This window comes from Bufo gargarizans, chromosome 2 (genome assembly GCF_014858855.1).
Source record: "Bufo gargarizans isolate SCDJY-AF-19 chromosome 2, ASM1485885v1, whole genome shotgun sequence".
Lineage (NCBI taxonomy): Eukaryota > Metazoa > Chordata > Amphibia > Anura > Bufonidae > Bufo > Bufo gargarizans.
Window position 1 is genome coordinate 593,559,649 of NC_058081.1, and position 26,821 is coordinate 593,586,469.

A 26,821-nucleotide genomic window follows, 5' to 3' on the forward strand; every position below is an offset into this window, starting at 1 on the left:
GGATTTAACCTTGCCCAGAGCTGAATTTATATCTGCCACCGTTATTTCTTTTTCCAGAAATTCTTTTTGGACCTCAGATATCCTATTAAAAGCAATCTTATCTAGATAGGAATCTAACTCTTGTTTTGAGTATTGTACCCTGGACTTATATAGCTCTTGGAAATAGTCCCAAAACACTTTTTTTATATCTTCAGGTGCGGTGAGTAATTTTCCCGTTTTATCTTTAATCGCGCCAATCCATGATTTCCCTTTTTGATTTCTCACTATATTTGCTAATATTTTACCGACCTTTTCACCCTCCGAGGCCAACTTAATCCCCTGAAGGAGCAATTCTTTCCTGCTTTTTTCTAATTGATATAACCTCAACTTTTCTTGTTCTTCCTCCCAAACTCTCTTATTAAGTACAGTAGGATGTCTCATACATACCATTCCAACCTCTTGTAATTTTTTTTCCAATGCCTTCCCATTCTCTCTAGTGTTTTTTTTCCAATAGTTTACTTTTTTGAACAGTAATCCCCTCAAAAATGCCTTAGAGGTGTCTCAGACCACAAGTCTACCGGCAGAGCCATTATTTTCCATAAAAAAAAGTTTCAACTCTTCTATTATACTCTCTTTATCTGAGATTAATAATAGCCAATGGGGGTTAAACTTAAACAACGGCAAAGTATTATTTTTATTCAGGTCCAACTCCATTACCATTGCACTATGGTCCGATAAAGCCATGGGTATATACTTTATCCTAATCTTATTTTGAGATATTAAATTTTTGTTTCCCAAAATCATATCTATTCTCGACCAGGTTTGGTGTGTTTTTGAGTAACAAGAATAATTAATTTCATCCGGGTTCTGCACCCGCCAAACATCTACCCAATTGAATTCATACACTAATTTGCATAACTCTACATTTTGTGCTCCTCCCCTTCCACTAGACATCCTATCCCTGAGTGGATCCATAACCGCGTTATAGTCTCCGACCGCGATCAACATACATTCCTGTTTATTCAACATAAATCTATACAATTGGTACAAAACATCTGATTTATATGGTGGTGGAATATATATATTTGCGAGTACGGTTTTTTTCCCCTCTACGTAGCAGTGTAGAAAGAGGTACCTGCCACAATCGTCGGCCTCACATGCCAGAGCCTCAAATTTAATCTTGTTATGTATCAAAATCGAGACCCCTCTAGAGTAGGTAGTATATACCGAATGATATCCCGTCACCATCCATCTCCTCTCCAACCACCTTACTGATTCTTTATCTAAATGTGTCTCCTGGAGGCAGACGACGGCTGGCAGGAACCTCTTTATCCACTCAAGGATAGCAAACCTTTTAACCCTCTCACGGAGCTCTCTCACATTTAACGAAAGAACCCTAACCATCTATCCAGGAAGGGGATAAAAAAATAAAAAAAATAAAAATAAAAATAAACTTCTCTCCACGCCCCACCCCCCCGAGCCCTCCATACCCTCCCATTCAAATAGTCCCCCCTTCTGCTGGTCGGCAGTCCGGGCGACTCCATATCTTAGCATCTTAGCACCTATCACCACCTCCCCCCCAGCCTCAGAGACCCTCCCCGTCCGCCCATTCGCTAACTTCCTCCGGAGTCTGAAAGAAAACGAACTTGCCATTGTGTTCCACCCTTAATTTTGCTGGAAAAAATAGGCTATACTTTATACCTGCTTCCCTTAGTCTTTTTTTTACCGATATAAACTCTCTTCTTTGTACATTAGTACTATATGAATAATCTGGAAAAAGTTTAATCTTTACCCCCTGTATATAGTATCTTTCCGAGGTTCTAGCATCGGCTAATATTCCATCTCGGTCCTTGGATAGTAGGCATTTCACCAGTATCGGTCTGGGATAGTCTCCTGGTACCCTATTTTTTGTGGGGACCCTATGTGCTCTTTCGATGGAAAACAGGGGAGAAAGAGTACCTTCTCTACTGTTTTCCCTTAACCATCTCTCCACAAAATCGGTGCAGTTATCTCCCTCCGCTCGCTCTGGAATCCCCACACATCTTATATTTGACCTTCTTGATCTATCTTCCTGGTCTACCAGTTTTTGTTCCATCTTAACGTTTATCTGTTTTAAAGATATCACTTCCTTCTCTAATTTCTGAACAGATTTCTCTAGGGGGGGGATCTTTTTTTCCATCTCTTGCAACCTCTGTCTTACTTTTTCCATCTCCGCTCGTATAACCATGACATCTGTCTGTACTGCCCCAAGCTGGGTTACCAGATTCCCCATTAAATTTTCCATTTGTGAGACAGTACAGAGTATATCCTGCACCATTTTTACATCTGTTTCTGTATATGTCACTGGAGGTCCCCTCTCTGCCTCTCCCCCTTCAACTGACGTTTCATGCGTTAGACCCTGCGGTCTAGAATCCACAGTTTTTTCTTTTTGTGGAGATCTTAGCCCTGGTGAATTCGGGACCAGGTATTTATTTAGGCCTAATTGCTTAGACCCACTTTCCAAACCTACAGCTGATCTCCTAGCGGTACTTCCCGCAGGGCCACGCGGTTCCTCCCTTTTCTTGGACGGCATTTCAGTTCTCCACAGTTTTTCTTTTTTCCCCTCTTTCCCTTCCTTTCCCTTTTCCCTCCCTTCTCCTTTCTCTCTTCCTTCTTTTTCTTTCTCTCTCTTTCCCCTCTTTTCTTTTCCCTCCTTCTTCCTTCTCCTTCCCTCTCTCAATACCAGGACGGTTTAAGGGCCCGAAGGGAACAGATACAAATATAACCCCCCTTCTAAGTTAATCACAATCAGAATATAGACAATAAACTTTTCCAACACAGTAAATTGATCCCATAAAAAAAAATCAGTTCAGCATCAGTCCAATGATGGAAAAAAAAAAATCAGTTCAAAAGGGAGAACCATTAGTGATATTAGTAATGTTAGTCAACTTTAACCGGGAGAGGTAGATTTCTTACGGATTTGTAGCACACGACATAAGATCCGGCGTATCGGAAGGTACAGATAGTTAGTTCATTAAATCAGGGAAAGACAATATCATTGATTCTGCGGCCTGGGTGAGAACAGGGTTATATATCTTTTTTTTTTTTTTTTTCCCCTCAGTCCACAATAGCTTCAGACCGTATATCCATGCGCACAACCAACAGTCACCTTGGGAAAAACAACCCCCTATCAGCTGCCATCACCGGGGATATCACCCCTGCTACTTATATACCTTCACAGTAGAGGCAGACCTAGGAGCAGAAACTGAACGTAGGTTGCGGTAGAAGGCACTTCAAACTGTACCCCCCGAGTTAATCGCCCCTGATGGTCCTGTATCAAAATTTAAGGGACCTGTCCAGGTCATCCGGGTCAGCTTCTCCCACAAAGGTAACAGGAGCAACAGGGATCCACTATAAGCTCAACAACAAGCTAGAATGGCGGCATCCTATGGAGCTTTTTTTTTTTTTTTTCCAGCATACCAGCTCCTCCACTCGTTACTCCTCCTCTCATTACTCCTCTCCACAGGACGGCCGATGTGGCGACTCACCACCTGTTGTCTCCTTGCCTCACAGAGCGGAACGGGGGGTCAGGATACAAACGCCGGCATTAGAAGCAGGGCGGCCTCAGCATTACGGCATCTCAGCCTCTCAGCCCATCAGCTGCTCAGCTGTTCGGATGTTCCGGGCTACGGGCTGCCAGCGAGCGACGACGGAGCAGAGGCAGGGGAGGAAGCGGAGGCGGAGCCCTAGCGTCCTACGTCAGACGCTCTCTCATGCTGTCAGGCTCTTTTGTTTTTAATAACACACTGCCGGGCATTAACTTCCGCCCAGCAGTGTGTTCGGTGACGTCACCGGCTCTGAGGGGTGGGCTTTAGCTCTGCCCTAGCCGTTTTACTGGCTAGGGCAGCGCTAAATCCCGCCCATCAGTCACCGGAACTCTGAAAAATGCCTTTGCCCTGCGCCATTTAGCGCAGGGCAAAGGAGAGCATCGGAGCATGAACTGCTCCGATGCTCATGTCAGGGGGGCTGCTGGGGTGGAAATGGAGGGCTGTCCAGGTTCAGCTCTGAACCTGGACAACCCCTTTAACTGTGACCTCCAACGTTCCCTGCCCCTTAGCAGAGACCTCCACAGCGCCCGCCTCTTTAACAGTGACTTCCACAGCATTGCGCCCCCTAACAGCGACCTCCACAGCAGCCTGCCCCTTTAACAGTAACCTCCACAGCATCCCGCCCCCTTTACAGTGACCTCCACAGCAGTCTGCCCCTTTAACAGTGACCTCCAAAGCGGCCGCCCCTTTATTAGTGACCTCCACAGTACCCCATCTCCTTAACATTGATTTCCACAACACCCCGTCCCCTTAACAGTGGCCTCTACAGCAATCTGCCCCTTAACACTGACCTCCATAGCGGACTGTCCCCTTAACTGTGACCTCCACATCAGTCTGCTCCTAGGGTGGCCGACACTCCGGCTTTCAGACTCCCTGTCCTCCGTCCGGCGCAGTGCCTGGACGGACACAGGGGTGTCCTTTTGAACAGCTCACTCTCAGACAGCAGCACTGTGCTGTCTGAGCGTGAGCTGCAGTAAGAAAGTCACCCTCCCTCGAACCCCTGCAGCTGACAGAAGTTGATTTTTATCTTTGTTTTTTCAATTCCCATCAGCTGCAGAGTGGGAGGGGGCGTGGCATAGTGAGACCTGGGTGCGGGGTTTAAGTCCGTCTTTTGAGGGTGGCTTGTATGGCCACCCTACCTGCCCCCTTAACTGGGACCTCCACAGCACTCCACTCATTTAACAGTGTCATCCACAGCGCCCTGCCCCTTTAAAGCTGACCTGCAGCAGTGAAGAAAAATGGCTGGGTTTTTATGGAAACCTGGTGTAAAATTGTGTGTATGTGGAGACTAAGGGCCTGTGAGCTTCTATTGGCTGATAATGGTCATGTGACCAGCCTTCTATTGGCTAATGCATTTTTTGGGAATATCTCAGGTGCTAGAGAGCTGAGACCCGGTCTAACACCTTCCCGGACACCTTGAAATTTTGTGATTGTAAATGTGACGATGTGTATTCCTTTAGCGGACATACACCCAGCTTTATATATTAGATAGTTAAAGCCCTGATTAGCATGTGAGTAACAAACCATGAAAATAAGCATGTCTACCTACCTACCTGGTTGATCACAAGGTTCCTTTGATAAGACTTACATTTGAAAAGAAAAAACTAAATAACAACATACATTTTACTTGAAGGTATTGCTTTGTACTGTACAGGAGTTCAGTCAATGAAATTTGAAACGTGTATAGTGATGGGAAATGTGTGTGCTTTAACTAATGGCTATCTTTTTAGTTTGAAACTCGAACTGAAAATTCAGTTTTAAGTCACATTTTTTCAAGCTTTGCCTGACAAAGTTTATTTTACCTTAAAGTGTAACTGTCCTTTTGGGTAATTTTACGGAATAATCTGCCATGTATGTGAATGTGCACAATGAGGAATAACACTATTTCTGTCTGCATCTGGTATTTTTTTTGCAGTGTTTTTTTCTCCTACAATCTTTAATTCTCATTTTTTGTGAGTTGGTGGACAGAGACTTAGATGTGAATCCAGGCGGGGAGTTAGGTTAGTGTCACATGTGTGCTAAAGGTGTTACCGTATCTGGCATAGATGGATACCGCTGCACACCGCTGGGCACTGCTGTATCCCCATAGGCTATAATGGGAACCAACAGGGAGGCTCCAGTATTTGTCCGGCTGAAAGCTGGTATTTATGCCAGAAAGCGGCCAGATCCCCATATGATCCCATAATAGTCAATGGGAATCCAGCAGTGTGCAGTGGTATCTGACTATGCCGGATACGGTAACTTCAGTGGTCTGTTCGCCTCCTGGAACATACTATCGGATAACCTTTAGCGCTGATGTGAACATAGCCTAAGACATAGAAACATAGAAACATAGAATGTGTCGGCAGATAAGAACCATTTGGCCCATCTAGTCTGCCCAATATATCTGAATCCTATGAATAGCCCCGGCCCTATCTTATATGAAGGATGGCCTTATGCCTATCCCATGCATGCTTAAACTCCTTCACTGTATTTGCAGCTACCACTTCTGCAGGAAGGCTATTCCATGCATCCACTACCCTCTCAGTAAAGTAATACTTCCTTATATTACTTTTAAACCTTTGCCCCTCTAATTTAAAACTGTGTCCTCTTGTGGTAGTTTTTCTTCTTTTAAATATGCTCTCCTCCTTTACCGAGTTGATTCCCTTTATGTATTTAAAAGTTTCTATCATATCCCCTCGGTCTCTTCTTTCTTCCAAGCTATACATATTAAGGTCTTTTAACCTTTCCTGGTAAGTTTTATCCTGCAATCCATGTACTAGTTTAGTAGCTCTTCTCTGAACTCTCTCTAGAGTATCTATATCCTTCTGGAGATATGGCCTCCAGTACTGCGCACAATACTCCAAGTGAGGTCTCACTAGTGATCTGTACAGCGGCATAAGCACTTCACTCTTTCTACTGCTTATACCTCTCCCTATACATCCAAGCATTCTGCTTGCATTTCGTGCTGCTTTATTACATTGTCTTCCCACCTTTAAGTCTTCTGAAATAATTACTCCTAAATCCCTTTCCTCAGATACTGAGGTCAGGACTGTGTCGAATATTCTATATTCTGCCCTTGGGTTTTTACGCCCCAGGTGCATTATCTTGCACTTATCCACATTAAATTTCAGTTGCCAGAGTTCTGACCATTCTTCTAGTTTTCCTAAGTCCTTTTCCATTTGGCGTTTCCCTCCAGGAACATCAACCCTGTTACATATCTTTGTGTCATCAGCAAAAAGACAAACCTTACCATCGAGGCCTTTTGCAATGTCACTTATGAAGATATTAAACAAAATTGGTCCCAGTACAGATCCCTGTGGAATCCCACTGGTAACATGACCTTGTTTTGAATGTTCTCCATTGACTACAACCCTCTGTTGTCTGTCACTCAGCCACTGCCTAATCCACTCAACAATATGGGAGTCCATGCTCAATGACTGCAGTTTATTGATAAGTCTTCTATGTGGGACAGTGTCAAAAGCCTTACTAAAATCTAGATATGCGATGTCTACTGCACCTCCACCGTCTATTATTTTAGTCACCCAGTCAAAAAAATCTATAAGATTTGTTTGACATGATCTCCCTGAAGTAAACCCATGCTGTTTTTCATCTTGCAATCCATGGGATTTTAGATGTTCCACAATCCTATCCTTTAATAGGGTTTCCATTAATTTGCCTACTATTGATGTCAGACTCACTGGTCTATAGTTGCTCGATTCCTCCCTACTACCTTTCTTGTGAATGGGCACGACATTTGCCAATTTCCAATCTTCCGGGACGACTCCTGTTACTAATGATTGGTTAAATAAATCTGTTAACGGTTTTGCCAGCTCACCACTAAGCTCTTTTAATAATTTTGGGTGTATCTCATCAGGCCCCTGTGACTTATTTGTCTTCACTTTAGACAGCAAACTTAGAACATCTTCCTCTGTAAAGACACATGCATCAAACGATTTAATAGTCATCCTTTCTAGTGGAGGTCCTTCTCCTTCTTTTTCTTTTGTAAAAACTGAACAGAAGTATTCATTAAGGCAGTCGGCTAGCCCTTTATTCTCTTCTACATACCTTCTGTCCTTTATTTTTAATTTAGTTATTCCTTGTTTTAATTTCCTTTTTTCATTTATATATCTGAAGAATGTCTTATCCCCTTTTTTCATAGACTGAGCTAGTTTTTCTTCTGCCTGCGCTTTAGAAGTTCTTATAACTTGCTTGGCCTCTTTCTGCCTAATCTTGTAGATTTCCTTATCTTCATTGCTCTGGGTTTTTTTATAATTACAAAATGCTAGCTTTTTATTTTTAACGATTTGGGCCACTTCTGCCGAGTACCACAGTGGTCTCTTCCTTTTTTTGCTTTTACTGACAAGTCTAATGCAATTTTCTGTTGCCTTCAATAATGCACCTTTTAAGTAGTCCCATTTCTCCTGGACTCCATGTAATCCGTTCCAGTCTGATAAGGACTCATTTATGACTAATTTCATTTTTGAAAAGTCTGTTTTTCTAAAATCTAAAACTTTTGTTTTTGTGTGGTGGGACTCTTTCACAGTTCTTATATTAAACCACACTGACTGGTGATCACTAGATCCCAAGGTTTCGCCTACAATGACATCATATACCGAATCCCCATTTGTGAATATCAAATCCAAAATGGCCTCCCTCCGGGTTGGCTCCTCAACCATTTGTTGTAGGGATAACCCCAGTAGGGAATTTAGAATATCTGTACTCCTGGTAGAACTTGCTATTTTGGTTTTCCAGTTTATATCTGGAAGATTGAAATCTCCCATAATGATAACTTCTCCTTTCATAGTCATTTTAGCTATTTCTTCAACTAGTAGATCATCTAGTTCTTTAACTTGATCAGGTGGTCTATATATCACACCTACACGAGTTACTGCATGATTAGCAAACTGCAACGTAACCCAAACTGACTCTATGTTGGCCTCACCAACTTGTATTAGGTTAGATTTAATGCTATCTTTCACATACAGGGCCACTCCTCCTCCTTTCTTGCCTTCTCTGTCTCTTCTGTATAAAGAGTACCCTGGTATGGTTATGTCCCAGTCATTTCTTTCATTAAACCATGTCTCCGTAACAGCCACTAAATCTACATTCTCAGATGCCATTATTGACCCAAGTTCATTGATTTTTTTACCTAAACTGCGAGCATTTGTAGAGAGGACTCTGAGCTTATCATTTCTTAACCTCTGTGCATCTGACCTGTTCTGGCATTGTTTCGGGGGGCAATTGGACTCTTTTATTTTCACTCTTTTGCCCCCCCTTCCTAGTTTAAATACTCTTTCGCAAATTCTTGGAGTTGTTCACTAAGTACATTTGTTCCTTTGAGAGAAAGATGCAAACCATCTTTTTTGTACAGTTCCTTTCTATTCCAAGTAGAGCTATCATGAGAAACAAAGCCAAATCCTTGCTCTTGACACCATTTACCAAGCCATATGTTAAACTCCTTTATGCGCCTCTGCCTATCATTCTGAACATTATGTACAGGCAGAACTTCAGAAAATGAAATGGTGGATGCAAAATCCTGTACGTCATTACCAAGTGTGATAAAAGATTTTTTCACCTCTAACACTTCATTGCAAGCCAGGTCATTTGTCCCTAGATGGACAAGAACATCCACGTCCCCTTCCTGCTTTGCTTGCTTAACAATATTAATAATACGTCTTCTATCTCTTCTAGCAGTAGCCCCAGGGAGACATCTCACAAAACCATTTTCTTTAAGCTCCACACTTCTTATGATTGAATCACCCAGCAACAGCTGCTTCCTTTGAGACTTCACTTTATCTTTTTTGTCCTTGGCTGCAGTCTTGCCTACATTAGTCATAGGAGTCGATGGTTTCTCACCCTCTACGCTTGAGTCCATAACCATGTTGTCCTTACATTCTGAGAGTGCTGCAAATGAATTTTGGAGAATCACCGACTGTGGGACATGTCTTCTATCCACCACTCTAAGTCTTCCAGAACCTACAGTAACCCATCTGCCATTTCTGGGGGTCCTCTGTGGCAGTGGCATTGCAGCAGTCCTAGCTGGAGTAAATCATTTACAAAACAGCAGCAGTCTCTGTGTCAGGTTCTCTGCTTCTGCCTCTAACAGGCAATGGGTGTGGTGGACCCACTGTGCCGACTAACCAGTTCAACTTTGGGCTACACCTAAGGGTGTTGTCCTGGCAGTTCCCTGGTATTCACCTTTTAACCCCCTCTATAGATCTGGACTTTGCTGCCGGGAACCAACCAGGCCGCTACCTCCAGGAGTAGTCCTGGTGTAGTTGGCTGCTGGCTAACAGGGATCAGAGACCAGTCTGAAGCACGAACAGATGAGGCAAAAGGATAGTCTGAATACAGTCCAAAGTCAGGGCAGGCTGAGTAAATGCGTATTCCAGATAGTAATTCCAAGGTTGTGGCAGGCTGAGCATGTGCCTATTCTAGATCATGATTCCGAGGTCGTGGCAGATTGAGCCCCTCACTTTACCTCTATTACTGCAGCATCATAGATGACACAAGGAAGAGGAGGCGGCTGTAACAGACTTTGCACTGGGGCTTCCGATTATGTCTCTGAACGGCACCATCCTGGAAATTCTATGACATCCTCTATTTGACATCAACTATTAACTACTAGTGATGAGCGGTAGGGGCTATATTCAAATTTGCGATATTTCATAAATATTTGGGCGAATATTCGTCATATATTCGCAAATTCGAGATTATTTTCTTGATTGCGAGAAATCGTCAATTTAATATTTGCGTAATGCGTGCGAAATACAGGCGTGGGTCACTTTTGCTACTTTTTCCAAGCTGCTAGAAGTTTTCTGAGACTGGAGAAAATGGTTGGCACGGCAGAATATTAAAAATGGCTTTATATGCAGTTAGAGTACTCCAATATTTTTGCGATTGCGCAAATCGGCACTAACGATGCGAATACTTTGGCGCAATACGTGAAACTTCACATTTTAGCAGGTCTGCATGTATGTATAGACAGCAGAACCTAACACCCTGCACTGCAACATCTACACTATATCAGGATATAACCTACACTGACTATCTGTATTATATATATATATATATAAGCTATCTAACTATCTATCTACTGTAATGAGTGGAAAGCACAGAGCACAGCAATGACACTGCTCTCTCTCTCAGAACTTTAAACTGCAGAAAATGGCTGCTGGGGAGGTTCTTATATAGTAAGGTGTAGGCAACTTTCCTATTGGTTGCTAGGGATGTTGCTAAGCTCAGACAAAGACATTGCAGCCTTCTCATTGGCCCACAAGCAAGAAGGGAGTATACGGATGGAAAAAAAAATCTAGACTATTCGAAATTACAAATATAGATCAGTATATTCTAAATATTCGTGAATTCTCGAAGTGCCGATATTCGTGATTAATATTTGCGATTCGAATATTTGTGATCAACACTATTAGCTACACCATACAATGGCAATATGATAAATACAGTACGCAGTTTGTACAGAAAAAAGGGCAAATGCCACTCTGTATATAACCCTCTGCTGTGGATTTTTTTTTATTTCTTTGCGTCCATCACCTTTGGGGCCTTGTTTGTCACATGAACCAAATGCATACTACGAAACAAACTCATATATTTACACCCACCTGCAATTAATGTCCATTGTACAAAACAAAATATGTATCTCTGCTCCTGTGTATGTTAGGATTTCCCTCCAATGGAAGGCTATGCTGTACACTATGCCACTGTAGAAAAAACATATAACAAGCAGTATACCTGGTTTTACTGTATCCCCCCGGATAGAATAGTGAAGTCTACTATGTAATCCTATAAAGCAAAAAACGTTGATGCATTTGGAATACACTGGGGGCCCCACGGCTAAGATCTCGTGTGCACCGGTAGCTTTGCTAGAGCATATGTCAAACCTAGTTCACAAATGTGATGTGAAAAGAGCCTCAGCAGTAAGGCAGAACGAGAGATTCTGGTAGAAATGTCCTCAAAGACTTCTGATGTTAGCCACAATGTGTCCCTATTCTCTGTGATTCCATCAGTACAGGGGTCTCAAGACAGAGAAAGATAATATTTCATCACCAGATACCGATCAGTGCAGTTAAAGGGAACCTGTCATCAACTTTATGCTGATCTCACTGAGGGCAGCATAAAATAGTGACAGAAATGCTGATTTTGGCGATGTATCACTCATGAGCTAACAGTAACTGGTTGCTGAGAACTAGCATCATAATCATTGCAGCCCAGGCCTTGAAAAGAGTCAAATCTATCTGAGAAGAGTCATGGTTATTCATAATCTCCTGCTCTCTCGAATTTTCTTGCGCTTCCTGATAACAAAACATTTTTTATTCTAAAATGGCTACATGTGTTACACAGTGAAAGTAAGAAGCCCGGGAATGCGAGGTCACCCAAAATGCAGTCAAAACCAGCCAATCTGACGTTATCCATCACATCATCCCACACAGTCTCTGCCATTTCAGTGTGAGCTGAGCATAGGGAGAGCAGGCAAGCGCTAGGGACAGTGTTGCTGAAAACAGTTTAAAAAATAATATTGGATAGGAAGAGTGTTGGGACAGTGCAAGGAGATCGTAGGGAGAGTTTTTTGAGACTGTAGGGAGAGCATAGGGAGACTGCAGGGACAGTGCAGGTTGAGTGTAATCTCCAATTGTTCATCTGCTGCCATATTCATATTTAGTCTCTTACTTTACTGATAGACTTACATCAGTATTAAAGAGCAGTCTCATATATCACCGTGTGCATCTTGTTCAACTGCTGCCAAATTTATAGATAATTCGTTATATTACCACTTATTGTACACTATGGCCAACACACAGTTGCCTGGGCCCTCCAAAGGAAAGGACAGTGGCAAAAATGTTGCTATAGTTGGCACAAGTAGCAGCAGAAGAAGGGGGGTGGTAGAAGCAGCCTCAGCAACAGGCCAGAGCTGCCACTGTCATCCTGGGGTTGCGTTTTGACTAACAATCCATCTGTACTGGAATGGTTGACTCGCTCTTCAACATCGTCTGAAGTGACACAATGCCAGGACTTGGTGAGTTCCTCTGCCACCATGCTTTGTTGGCATGGCCCAGGAACTGCTTCTGTTCCCTCACCTGTCCTGAACCTGCCTCTTGCTTTTGCTGCTTCTTCTGCTAGCCAAGTAATGATAACCTCAGCTCTGCTCCGCTTTTCAGCAAGGATGAGCTTTGTGAGGACAGTCAGCAGTTACAGGTCAGCATAAACTTGGAGGAGAGGTCTGCTGCGGACTCCTCTAGGCGTCCAACTACCAATGTTGACAGTAGGGTGGGAGCATATGTTGTGAGAGGTCAGGGATGTGCACAAGAGACAGGTGATGGTGACATAAGTGACGACCAAACAGATGTAGATGATGATGTAACCGATTGTATGTGGGAGTCAGGTGAAGAGGGGGCATTGTCATCACGAGGGGGCAAGGGTGGCAGCATGCTCTGTAGAAAGCAGGGTGAAAGTGTGCCTATGAGACAGCAGAGTGGAAGCAGTGGGAGATCTGCAGCCAAACTCGGGATCTCCCACTGCTACTCGAGAGACTACCTGTAAGGAACACACTAGCAGTGCACGGGTTCATAAAAGCAGCGGCGGGCAGGCATCACGCAGTGGGGGAGGGAAAATGCTATACTTGCCAGTGTGGGAACTTTACACCAAGTTGGGGGACTTTAGCGTAGCAGTATGCAGGATGTATGGGCAGAAGATGAGGCGCGGCCAGGATGCTAATGTTGGCATGACAGCCCTGCGTCAACACATGGAGCGTCACCATAAAGTGGCGTGGGAAAACCATGCCACACATTTAGTGTTACAGCGTGATGCTGCAACCGCTGCATCTCCCATCCAGCTGCACTCCCTCTCCAGCAGTCAGGGCTCGACAACATCAGCAGAAGGTAGGGAGGCCCTCCGAATCCCTTGCACAAATGGCCAGATGCATGCTGCATCAGGACATGCAGCAGAACCTCAACCAACAGGTGGTGAGATACGTGGACTGCACCCTGTCAATCCAAGATCCCCTGGACTATTGGTCATACAAATTTGAATTGTAGCCACAACTGGCTGAGTTTGCCATGGGCATGCTTTCCTGCTGGCCAGTAGTGTGGCATCAGAGCGGGTGTTCAGTACGGCAGGAGCATAGTTACCCCTAAGAGAACTCGCCTTTCCTTCCAAAATGTTGAGAGTTGAGACTTTCCTTGTTAAAAAAAAACTGATTTCAGACATAAATGGACAAAATGAATGCAAATTGAGCATAAGGTCTCTTTCATACTGTAAGGCCTCTTTCACACAGGCGTCCAAGATTTGCTCCGGATGCATCACGTGTGCATTGCGGGATACCCGCACGAGTGCGCATGCAATTTCAGTTAGTTTTGAATGCGGTTGCGTTGCGTTGTTCAGTTTTTATCATGCGGGTGCAATGCGTTTTGCACACGCGTGATCAGGGCCGTCTTTACTATTGATTGGACCGTGGGCAAAAATTTACTTGGGCCCCCTGGATCCCGCCTTCCCACACCTTAGCATGCAATCACGCCCTCCACCACAACACACACACAAACAATCCACACATCTGGTAGAGTCCAGTGAATGACTGTAAATACTTCCAGTTCTGAAGACTCCAGCGGCTCAGGATCAGTGCTCTGGGCTGGAAGTGGGCACCGCTCTGCAGGAAGGAGACCAGGGTTCGGCTCACCCTAGTGTTACAGTGCACCCCAGCACCCCACAGTATGCAGTATAGCACCCTATAGTATACAGCACCACACAGTATGCAGTTTAGCACCCCACACTATACAGTACCCAACAGTATATAGTAGAGCAGTATAGCACCCCACAGTATACAGCACCTCACGGTATACAACACCTCACTGTATACAGCACCCCAAACTATACACGATACAGCCCCCCCCCACACTATACAGTACAGCAGTATAACACTCCACACTATACCGCACCCACAGTATACAGCCCCCCACACTATACAGTACAGCAGTATAGCACTCCCCCCACTATACAGGCCCCCCCACACTATACAGGCCCCCCACAGTATACAGCCCACCACACAGTATACAGCCCACCCCACAGTATACAGGCCCCCCCACAGTATACAGCCCATTACACAATATATAGCCCACCACACAATATACAGCCCACCACACAGTATACAGCACCCCCCTATACAGTAGTTTACAGTATATTAACATAACAGCCCCTGTCACCTTTTTCTGATGTAATCTTTACACAAAAAAGCTCCACAGTAGGACCTGTGATGACCTCATAGCCATGTGACCAGTAATTGCTAGGTTACTGGTCATATGGTAATGATGTCATTAAGGTCCTAGAGCAAAACTCATTAAGGTCCTAGAATTAAGATCATTAACACAGTACGATCATGATGCCTGTGTAGCCGACAGCCTGACACCCGGGGCAGTAGCTAGCAGGGCTCAAGAGGCAGCTGCCTTGGGCCCCCAGGAGCAACTGGGCCCAGGGCAGCTGCCCCTTTTGCCCCTTGGTAAAGACGGCCCTGCGCGTGATAAAAAACTGAATGTGGAACCCAGACCCGAACCCGGACTTCTTAACTAAAGTTCGGGTTTGAGTTAGGTGTTCTGTAGATTTTATTATTTTCCCTTATAACATCTTCTCACCATCTTCTATCTTCATTCAGCAGGACCTGCGCTGACGTCACCACGCTCACCACGTGGTGAGCGCGATTACGTCATCAAAGGTCCTTTTGCAGGTCCTGAAAGAAGAAGAAAGAAGACGATGCCGGCTGCGCGATCAAGTGGATATGGTGAGTTCATTTATTTATTTATTTTAACCCCTCAATCGACATTTTAGTAAGCTTTCTGTATTAAGAATGCTGTTATTTTCCCTTATAACTGTGTTATAAGGGAAAACAATACAGTGAATTTACTTTAATGGGGACCGGGGTTGCTCATCCCGATCATCTCTTAGCAACCATGTGTGAAAATCGCACTGCATCCACACTTGCTCGCGGATGCTTGCGATTTTCACGCAGCCCCATTTATTTCTATGGGGCCTGCGTTGCGTGAAAAAAAGCAGAATGTAGAACATGCTGCGATTTTCACGCAACGCACAAGTGATGAGTGAAAAGGGCCTAAGTGTTTGGTCAGTATTTTGCATCAGTATGTGAACAGAATTTCTAAGCCAAAAACAGGAGTGGGTTCAAAACACAGATGAGATGCAGATATTTCCATTACTTTTTATCTCTGTTTTGGACCCATTCCTGTTTTTTGGCTTACAATTACTAATCAAATATTGATGCAAAATACTGACCAAATATTAACCATCTAGATGCTCAAAATACAGGATTATTATGATTTTTTTTAATTTTTTTAGTTTTCTGTTCTTCTGACGGATCAGAAGAACAGAAAATAAAGCAGTGATATGACCAAAGCCTTACTGCCACTGCTGCTGCTCCCCCTCCCCACTCTGTCATGGGGCCACTATTGTCCCTGTGACTGCCATTGCTGTTGACCCCCATCTCCACTCTGTTATGGGGCCACTATTGTCACTGTTACTGCCACTGCTGCTGCTGCCACCCTCCCCACTCTGTCATGGGGCACTACTGTCACTGGTACTGCCACTGCTGCCACCCTCCCCACTCTGTTATGGGGTCACTATTGTCACTGCTACTGCCACTGCTGCTGCTGCCACCCTCCCCACTCTGTCATGGGGCACTACTGTCACTGGTACTGCCACTGCTGCCACCCTCCCCACTCTGTTATGGGGTCACTATTGTCACTGCTACTGCCACTGCTGCTGCTGCCACCCTCCCCACTCTGTCATGGGGCACTACTGTCACTGGTACTGCCACTGCTGCCACCCTCCCCACTCTGTTATGGGGTCACTATTGTCACTGCTACTGCCACTGCTGCTGCTGCCTTCATCCACAGTAAATCTACAGTTAACAGAAGGGATTGAAAAGAATGTGTTTGCACTGCCACGACATGCATTAAAAGAACATTTATTTTCTTCACTACTTTATTGGTGCTGCCTCCATTTCTTTACTTTGTTCCCCTAAGGAGCCATTTGGACACAGCTCCTGCAGGGCCGCGCATTTTTTTTTTTTGCTTTACTGAAGGGTGCTGTATGCTTTTCTTTTTGTTTAACAGAAGGGATTAGTTTTGAATCTTGGTGCACTGCACAGGAATAAATTACATCTGCCATATTATACAATTACATACTGACGGCACAGTACCTACAGAATTGATTAACTATGAATGTGGGTACACTAGAACTTAATGCACATGTCGCTGCACTCTCCCTGCAGTTTAACTTCCAAGCCTTCACACTGAGATTGGGCTACCAAGTGGGTTGAATATAATTAGGCAGAGTGGCCTGGGTATACCTTATTTATTGCGATTCATGACAAATTCATTTGTAATGAATCAAATTTCTAGTCTAAGTTCGGCGAATCGGCCGAATTGAATTTTTCTAAATTTGGTAAAAGTTATCCTCTATGTACAGTATGCTAAACCTACTGTTTCAATCAGCTGGGGACTCCTATTTTCAAAATCTGTGGGGATCCCAGTCATCGGACCCCCACTGATCAGATAGTTATCCTCTATACTGTGGATAGAGGATACATTTTAAACTGGACACAACCCATAAAGGGGTTTCCTGGAAGTTTAATATTGATGGGGTATCGTCAGGATATGTCATCAATATCTGATTGGTGGTGGAGTCGAACTCCCGGCATAGGTATTGATCAGCTGTTTGAAGAGGCTGCGGATCTCTGGTGAATGCTGCAGCCTCCTTACAGCATACCAAGCACAGTGCCATACGTTGTATAGTGGTTGTACTTGGTATTACAACCCAGGCCTATTCACTTGAGTGGGACTGGGCTGCAAATAGGCCATGTGACCATTGAATGTCAAAGCCCTAGGAAGAGGCTGTGGTTCTCTTCAAACAGCTGATTTGTGATCGGACCTCCATCAATCAGATATTAATGACCTGTCCTGAGGATAGGCCATCAATATTGAACGCCTGGAAAACCCCTTTAGGTAATGACAATAGTTAGGTCGCGGGCGAACACTGCGAACTGGCCATCACTGTTTATCACCTATCACCCTAGAGACATAATCATGTCAGCTCATTTCTAGCCATCTTTTCCAAGATCAACTGAAGGACTTGCAGCACCTGTAGTCATCTTCCCTATCCAGACTCAATGTGGCATCGCTGGTCCACGCTATCTTTGCAATAAAAGTTGTAGTTGGATTTACTCCTGTGTCTGTGAATTGGAGGAGGGAGTTTCGCTGCCCGCCAGCTTAAGCCTCACTGACACATAAGGAGGACAGAACAATAAGGCCAGACACACACAAGCAAGTTAAATGTGAGACACTTGTAGTGTGTGTCAATGAGGCGTCCGTTCTGTCCGCCGCTCCTCTGACAGGATCGCACAGCATAATATGGATTTATAATGCTGTGTTACCCTGAGGGTCCTGAAATCTACTGTAATATGCTGACAGTATTATGTAAGTGTAACACAATAGGTTTCAAGACTCTAAGGCCCCATTCACATAACCATATTTTTAGTCTGCATCAATTTCTATGGGACCATGTGCTGTCCGCATCTGTGTGTCTGTTCCGCAGTCCTGCAGGAAGAACATGTCCTATTGTCCGTTTTGTGGTCAAGAATAGGCATTTTTACAATGGGTCCATAAACAAACGGATGCAACACAGACGGCACACGTCATCCGTATTTCTTGCAGACCGCGATATACATATGGTCGTGTAAATGCACCCTTACGCCTTATTTACACGTCAGTGTTCGGTCAGTGTTTTCCATCAGTGATTCTGAGCCAAAACCAGGTGCAGCTCTAAACATAGAACAGGTGCAGATCTTTCCCTTAGGCTGGGTTCACACCTGAGCGTTTAACAGCGCGTTCCTACGCGCTGTAAAACGCGCAACAGGCAAGAACCAATGATTCCCGTTAACAGATTTATTTAACCAATCATTAGTAACAGGAGTCGTCCCGGAAGATTGGAAATGGGCAAATGTCGTGCCCATTCACAAGAAAGGTAGTAAGGAGGAATCGAGCAACTATAGACCAGTGAGTCTGACATCAATAGTAGGCAAATTAATGGAAACCCTATTAAAGGATAGGATTGTGGAACATCTAAAATCCCATGGATTGCAAGATGAAAAACAGCATGGGTTTACTTCAGGGAGATCATGTCAAACAAATCTTATAGATTTTTTTGACTGGGTGACTAAAATAATAGACGGTGGAGGTGCAGTAGACATCGCATATCTAGATTTTAGTAAGGCTTTTGATACTGTCCCACATAGAAGACTTATCAATAAACTGCAGTCATTGAGCATGGACTCCCATATTGTTGAGTGGATTAGGCAGTGGCTGAGTGACAGACAACAGAGGGTTGTAGTCAATGGAGAACATTCAAAACAAGGTCATGTTACCAGTGGGATACCACAGGGATCTGTACTGGGACCAATTTTGTTTAATATCTTCATAAGTGATATTGCAAAAGGCCTCGATGGTAAGGTTTGTCTTTTTGCTGATGACACAAAGATATGTAACAAGGTTGATGTTCCTGGAGGGAAACGCCAAATGGAAAAGGATTTAGGAAAACTAGAAGAATGGTCAGAACTCTGGCAACTGAAATTTAATGTGGATAAGTGCAAGATAATGCACCTGGGGCGTAAAAACCCAAGGGCAGAATATAGAATATTTGACACAGTCCTGACCTCAGTATCTGAGGAAAGGGATTTAGGAGTAATTATTTCAGAAGACTTAAAGGTGGGAAGACAATGTAATAAAGCAGCACGAAATGCCAGCAGAATGCTTGGATGTATAGGGAGAGGTATAAGCAGTAGAAAGAGTGAAGTGCTTATGCCGCTGTACAGAACACTGGTGAGACCTCACTTGGAGTATTGTGCGCAGTACTGGAGGCCATATCTCCAGAAGGATATAGATACTCTAGAGAGAGTTCAGAGAAGAGCTACTAAACTGGTCCATGGATTGCAGGATAAAACTTACCAGGAAAGGTTAAAAGACCTTAATATGTATAGCTTGGAAGAAAGAAGAGACCGAGGGGATATGATAGAAACTTTTAAATACATAAAGGGAATCAACTCGGTAAAGGAGGAGAGCATATTTAAAAGAAGAAAAACTACCACAAGAGGACACAGTTTTAAATTAGAGGGGCAAAGGTTTAAAAGTAATATAAGGAAGTATTACTTTACTGAGAGAGTAGTGGATGCATGGAATAGCCTTCCTGCAGAAGTGGTAGCGGCAAATACAGTGGAGGAGTTTAAGCATGCATGGGATAGGCATAAGGCTATCCTTCATATAAGATAGGGCCAGGGACTATTCATAGGATTCAGATATATTGGGCAGACTAGATGGGCCAAATGGTTCTTAACTGCCGACACATTCTATGTTTCTATGAATGGTTCTCACCTGAGCGTTTTACAGCGCGTACGTTCGCTGTAAAACGCCCGACGCCCCAAGAAGTACATGAGCTTCTTTAGGGCGTCTTGTAGCGCGTTCCCGTACATAGACTTCAGCGGGAACGCGCGACAATGGGCGTTCGCTTGTCTCTGTATGCGCGATTGCAAACACCCGTACAATCGCGCATACAGAGCGCTCCATCGCGAACGCTCAGGTCTGAACCCAGCGTTATACCTTATGTCTGTGGAGGCTCCAATCCTGGTTTGGGCTCAGAATCACTGATGGAAATCACTGACATGTGAATGAGGCTTTAGGGTAACACAGCATTATAAATCATTACAATGCTGTGCGATCCTGTCAGAGGAGCGGAGGTCAGAACGGGACCTCTCACTGACACAACTGTGAGTTCCTAGCATTCAGCTGTGTGTCTGGCCTAAAACACGAGGTTGTGATGTAATTGTATAGAAGGCAACTTATGAATCTTTTATTTGGTCAGATGTGTTAATATTTTTATTAATATTAATTAACATAATTTTTATCTAAGCTTACCTTTTGCACAGTGAACCACAACAATTCTGTATATTTCTAAAGAAACTGTTAAAATATTTTTACAGATGAAGAAGATCATCATTTCGTTCAACACTCTCTCTTTAATTGCCAGGTAAAGACGAAAGATAAGAAAAGGTCCATCCTGCATCCCCACTGCGATTAATAAGCTCCATAGTTGACTTGTGCAACAAGAGGACGCACATCCTTCCTTCCCATCACGTGGTGACTGTGCCTCCTCTTCATTCTGTGATCTTTGAAGGCTTGATGAATCTGTTTGCGTCAGAACTAATGTGAACTGTAAGGTTGCCCAGCTGAAGAGACACAAAGCCACCGTGGCCACATTCCACTTGGCCACCACTGATGGTTCCTTGATCAGTGACAGGATATCCAGCATATCTGCTCCTAAACTAATGTAGATTAGCAGCAGTTCAGACAGCTGGTCTCTGCTCATCTCTCCTTTTGGCATCAACCAACGCCCTATAATGATTGCCAGGATCATGACCTGTTCCAGTGCCTCCAACCATCGAAATGATGGTAGAATGTGTGAAACCTATAGGAAATAGACAATTTTTTTTTCAAGCTTTATCATCATTTATGACATGTCTTACATGTTATTTATCTCTTCATAGACAAGTAGATGACCAACAACACAGATGAACAGAGGTGTTTGACCACTGTGAATTGACATCTGACCTAGTAAACAGAAGGATCAGAATACTGGAGACTCTCTAACATATTGGAAGGTATTGTTGGGCAATGTCAAGAGTTGATCTCGAAGAATTGATATCTTAATGAATTCATCCAATAAAAGTTACAGATCATACAGTACAGTATGTCACAATTATCACTTTTTTCCGAGTGTTTCATACTGATGATCTTCCCTCAGGACTGGTTATCAATATCTGATCGGTGGTGGTACGGCTTCCAGCACCCCCACAGAGCAGTAACTTACACTAGACTCATGATGTGACGTTCATTGGTCACGTGGCCTAGGTGCAGGTGCAATACCAAGCACTGCCGCTATATAATGTAGGGTGCCGTTCTTGGTAATCTGTGAGAAGCCTTCTCAAGCAGTTGATCGGCAGGGGTCCATTTTTTAAAAATTTGTTTGCGCTTTGTTTGGTGGTAAAAGCAGAATTGCGTTATGGATTCCGTTTCCACGGACTATAACGCAATTCCATGACAGAATGCCTTCAGAGGCATTCCATAATTTATTCCGTCATAATAGAAGTCTATGGCCTGCATAAAGGATCCACCCCGTTTCCGTTATGCAGTGGAGTCCTGCATAACCGCTGCAAAGTAGAGGACCCTCTTTAAATAGAACATATTAGCAGATTATGCTTAGTACAAAGGTTGGGTTAGCTCTCCTGATATGTCTGTTTTAGTAAATACTGGAGTGTATATTCTCAGAAATCTGTTTTGTCATTCCTCAGTTATTCCTGTTGGAAATCAATAAACAAATTAACAACTGGTTGTTACCAATTGACAGTGTATCCCTACACAGTCTGGTACTGTCCAGTCAGTGATGACACTGTCAGATTGTGTAGAGGCAGACCCTCTTGACATGGGTATTGGTAACATTTAGATGTCAAATTATTCATACATTTCCAGTAGGAATAAAAGAGGAATAGCACATCCCAAACTTTTAGGAAAAAATGCTCCAGAAATGTTTTTTTCACAGGGAGTTCAAGCATTTACTAAAACAGACATGTCAAGAGAACAGAAGGGTTCTCGTTGATAAAAGTTATCATTGCCGTTTACAGTTTAATCAAAAATCATTTGTGCCAAGTTTGTGCTATTCACATGTATTTTACAATTCTGATTATCTTCATGTCACCTAGACGAGCTCTTTCTTTAATCTCAGCTACTCCTCTACTAATGCACTGCTCTTTGGCAGGATTGGCCTCTGAGGGTGCCACCTGTCCATTTAAGTATTTAGCTGTTATTTGGTCGCTGTATATTGGTATTATTTTATTACTCTTTGGTGGTGTTTACTAAGGCACTGTTTTATATTTACAGTGTATAGTGGTGGTGGCACTTTATAGCATTTATATTTAGCAACTGTATGAAAATGTTATTTGGCTATTTTACGGCATTATGGATTTAGCTATGGCTGGAAAACAACAGGATTTACATGTATTAAATGATATAGTCTGTTGACATACCTGGATTACATACTCAGCATTTGTTGAGTTGATCATTAGTGTCCTCTCTTCTAGAAAGTTAAGCTCCAACAAGAAAACAGAGGGAATTGCAGATGTCAGGTACAGGAACACCATGGGGCTAAACCTAAATGACAATGCTATAATGTAACCCAAAACGGCAGCCCTCTGTACATGTTATATACACACACACACACACACACACACACACACACATATACTCATCAATATTGACATTGCAGCATCAAGAAGGACAAGCCATAAGGTTATGCAAATCGAAGAAGAGGCTGGTGTGTCACTAAGATCTGAAGATGTTCAAATTTTCAAGCACCTAGCTCCAATCTGTGGCATGTGGGAGGAGCATGAAAGCCAGATTGAAAGCAAAGATTTTTTTTTACCTACGACACCTCAAAAATCAGATCAAATTGTGTTGTGGAATGATTGTGCGATGCCTCCTGTTTGTTCAAATGTCAGTTATTCCCACTTTTCACAATCTGAGAAGGACAGAACCCTTGAACAGAGAGACCTTAGTTAAAGAGAACCTTTCACCACTCCTGACATGTCTGTTTTAACAGCTTTATGCATTGCCCATGTAATAGCAATTCTGGAACATCTATTCTTATGGCTCGATGGTGTGCTGTTCCTTTATTATTTCTACTAGAAGTTATAAATGAATTGCTAGCAGTCTGCAGTAAGGGTACAGAGGGGTGGTAACCAGTTGGGGGTGTGTACCTGCACAGTCTGACAATGGCAGCACTGATTGGATAGAGTCAGTCTGTGCAGGTGCACACCCCCAACTGGTTACCACCTCTCTGTACCTTTACTGCTAGGAAGGGTTATCCGAGATTTTAATACTGATGACCTATCCTCAGGATAAGTCATCAGTATCTGATTTGTGGGGGTCTGACATCCAGGACCCACACCAATAAGCTGTTTGAGAAGGCACCAGTGCTCCTCTGAGCGCTGTAGCCTTCTCTGTGCCCACCAGGCACGGCTCCGTACATTGTGTAGCGGCTGTGCTTGGTATGGAGCTCAGCTCAATTCACTTCTATGGGGCTGCGCTGCTCCTAGGCCACGTGACAGATGATCGTGTCATCACTGACCTAGGAAAAGCTGAGAGAAGGCCGAGGCACTACAGCGAGCGCCGGTGCCTTCTCAAACAGCTTATCGGCAGGGGTCCCAGGTGTGGGACCTCCACTGATCAGATACTTATGACCTAGCCAGAGAATAGGTCATCAGTATTAAAGTCTAGGAAAACCTCTTTAATAACCCCACTGATAATATGCCAATGCGTGTAAGTGTGTGTATTTCTTCACGTGGTGCTCTTACTTGATACTGAGTAAATCAAGATGTTTTGAATATTTTGTTTCTGTTCTTTATCATTTGCATCTTATTAACCTGTCTATCAATCCTGTGATTTCCATAATTCCACGACTTTTCCTTCTTGGTTCTGCAATTTCAATGTTGAACAGCGTAAATGGAATTTAGAATTACCTTACTAAATACAATTATACAAAAAAAAGAATTACCTTACTATAGCTTCTTCTATATGAATGTGCTACATGTAGATAAGAACGAGGGATGGAAACAACCAACATCTAGGGATAGTTGGGATACCAATATACACATTTATAGGGGCATTACTCAAGGCAGAATACGTTGTCATTTAGGGATCATTCAGACGACCGTATTGTTTTGCGGTCCGCAAATTACGGCTCCTCAAAACACGGATACCGGCCCGTGTGTGTGGACCGCACATGGCCGGCACTATGAAAGAAATGCCTATTCTTGTCCGAATAGGACCTGCTCTATCTTTCTTACGGGGCCGCGTAACAGAGCTACGGTTTCGGACAGCACACAGTGTGCTGTCCACAACCTTTGCAGCCCCATTGAAATAAATTATGCAAAATTATGGAACGGATGCGGACCCATTTATACGGTCATCTAAATGAGCCTTTACTGTGTAGAAAAGTATAGCTGACTACTACTCAATACAGAGGTATCCAGTAAATGTAATTTTTCTGATGTGACCACATAGATGGCCATACCTCCGACGGAAGACAGAGCCTTATATTGTTAATTACTATTGAAATGCAAAGATGTTCTTTAGTTGAGGGGTGTGAGCACAACAGAATTGATTTTGGCTAAGGTCTAAAACCTCATTCACACGTCCGTGCTTAAGGCCTCATGCACACGACCGCAAAAAAACGGATGATGTCCATGTGCATTCCGTATTTTGCGTAACGGAACAGCTGGCCCCTAATAGAACAGTACTATCCTTGTCCGTGATGCGGACAATAATAGGTCATGTTCTATTATTTTTTGCGGAAAGGACATACGGAAACAGAATACACACAGAGTAACTTCTGTTTTTTTTTTGCAGACCCATTGAAAAGAATGGTTTTGCATATGGAATGGTTTTGCAAAATAATAATGGAATGGACACGGAAAGAAAATACGTTTGTGCGCATGAGCCCTAAATCCGTGAAAAGGTGGTCAGTGATGCCTCTGTGAAGATGTCCGTGATTGATCCGTCTTGGGTCCGTGTATCTGTTTTTTGCTGTCCGTGTGTCTTCCCTGTTTCACTGACACTGAGCAGCTGAAAAATACCTTTCAAAGCATCTCTTCCTAATGATCCGTGAAACACGGATGGCATCTGTATTGCAGCCACGGTTTTCACAGACCCATAACTATAATAAGTGTGATGGATCCGTGGACACGGACAAAATAGAGCATGCACCCGTGCTAAAAACACGGACTGTGGTAAAAAAAACGATATTGTGAACACACACATTAAAATGGAGAACACGTACAGCGCACGTCCGTGGAATACTGACGTGTGAATGAGGCTTAATACATGCAAAAGATGACCCGTGTGGCTGCTATAGTACTATGCCACATGCCGTCATATAATGGTCTTTTACTGTAAAAGGAATACAGACCTCTGTATGATATAATCATAGTCACTGTATATAAATATATTTTATTACCATTTCCATTCTCCTCTCCTGGTAACCGTCAGGGTGACAACAAGTTCCAAATATAAGAGCAGAAGTCCAATAAGTAGCATCCAGTAAAGGTAATTCTTCTTTACTACTACGACTTGCCATACCAGGAGGAACCCATGCACTGTTAGTATTGCACGACTAAAGATGGCTGACAGAATCTTCCAATATTTAATGGCCATCTTCTCAAAATATCTGTAAAAACATAAAATACTTGATGACGCATATACTGTACATGAAATGCTTCTATAAACCTTTGACATATGGTTAGTAATAGGTTAAATAGACCTCTCTTGCATTTTTTTTTCAACTACTTATGTCTTGATTTTAATTGTCCTCATGTCAGATTTTAGCTGTAATTTGTTACTATTTTGCAGTCGCGTTTTCCACCTCATAATTTCAGTCTGATTGTACCTGTTGCGGGAACATTGGAAGGAAACCCATCAATGGGTGTTGCAAAAGCTTGAAATAAAACAGATGGAGAATTGGAGAATGAGCCTGTAAAATTACAGAGGCCATACTGCATGCTGGAATATACAGTATAGCATGTTATCAGTAAATACTGTATACTGTAAGTACACAAGAGGGTACATACCTCAGGGGGTTAGACACCCCGCAGTCCCCACAGTCAAAGGTTTTTAAAATGGTTTATGTCAGTTCATAAAGCTAGATGGATAATGTGATGCTTCTGGGACAAATAAAAAATTTGCAACTGGGTTCCCTACCAACCATGTACCATTTATAATACTGGGGTCTATACTGGGGTATAATAATGTGGGTCATTTATTATACTGAAATATGCCTATATTAGGTGTATTTCAGGCACATCTGCGACTTTTCCCCGTTCACGCCAGGTCTAAAAATTGTGGGTGTGGGCGGGGAAGGGGATGGGCCGGCAGGCCCATCTCATTTACCATTTTCTATTCCTGTTTTAGGCATAAAAAATGGTCTAAATGTAAGTCAGCTAGGAAACGGTCTACTGGTGCCGGATGCACCGAAGTTATGGAGAGGATGGTGCCTCTACATAACTTAGGCGGATCCTCCGCCAGCTATGGGGCTTTATTAAGACCAGCATCTTATGGCCCTGCATAAAGTTATAGCACAATATAAATTCACTGTGATTGACA

The 26,821-nt window shown here is 43.3% G+C and overlaps 1 pseudogene; it reads right to left on the minus strand.

Moving 5' to 3' along the window:
- Positions 1–25,876, minus strand: part of LOC122926169 — a 100,044-nt pseudogene extending 74,168 nt beyond the window's left edge.
- Between the last annotated feature and the right edge of the window lie 945 nt (positions 25,877–26,821).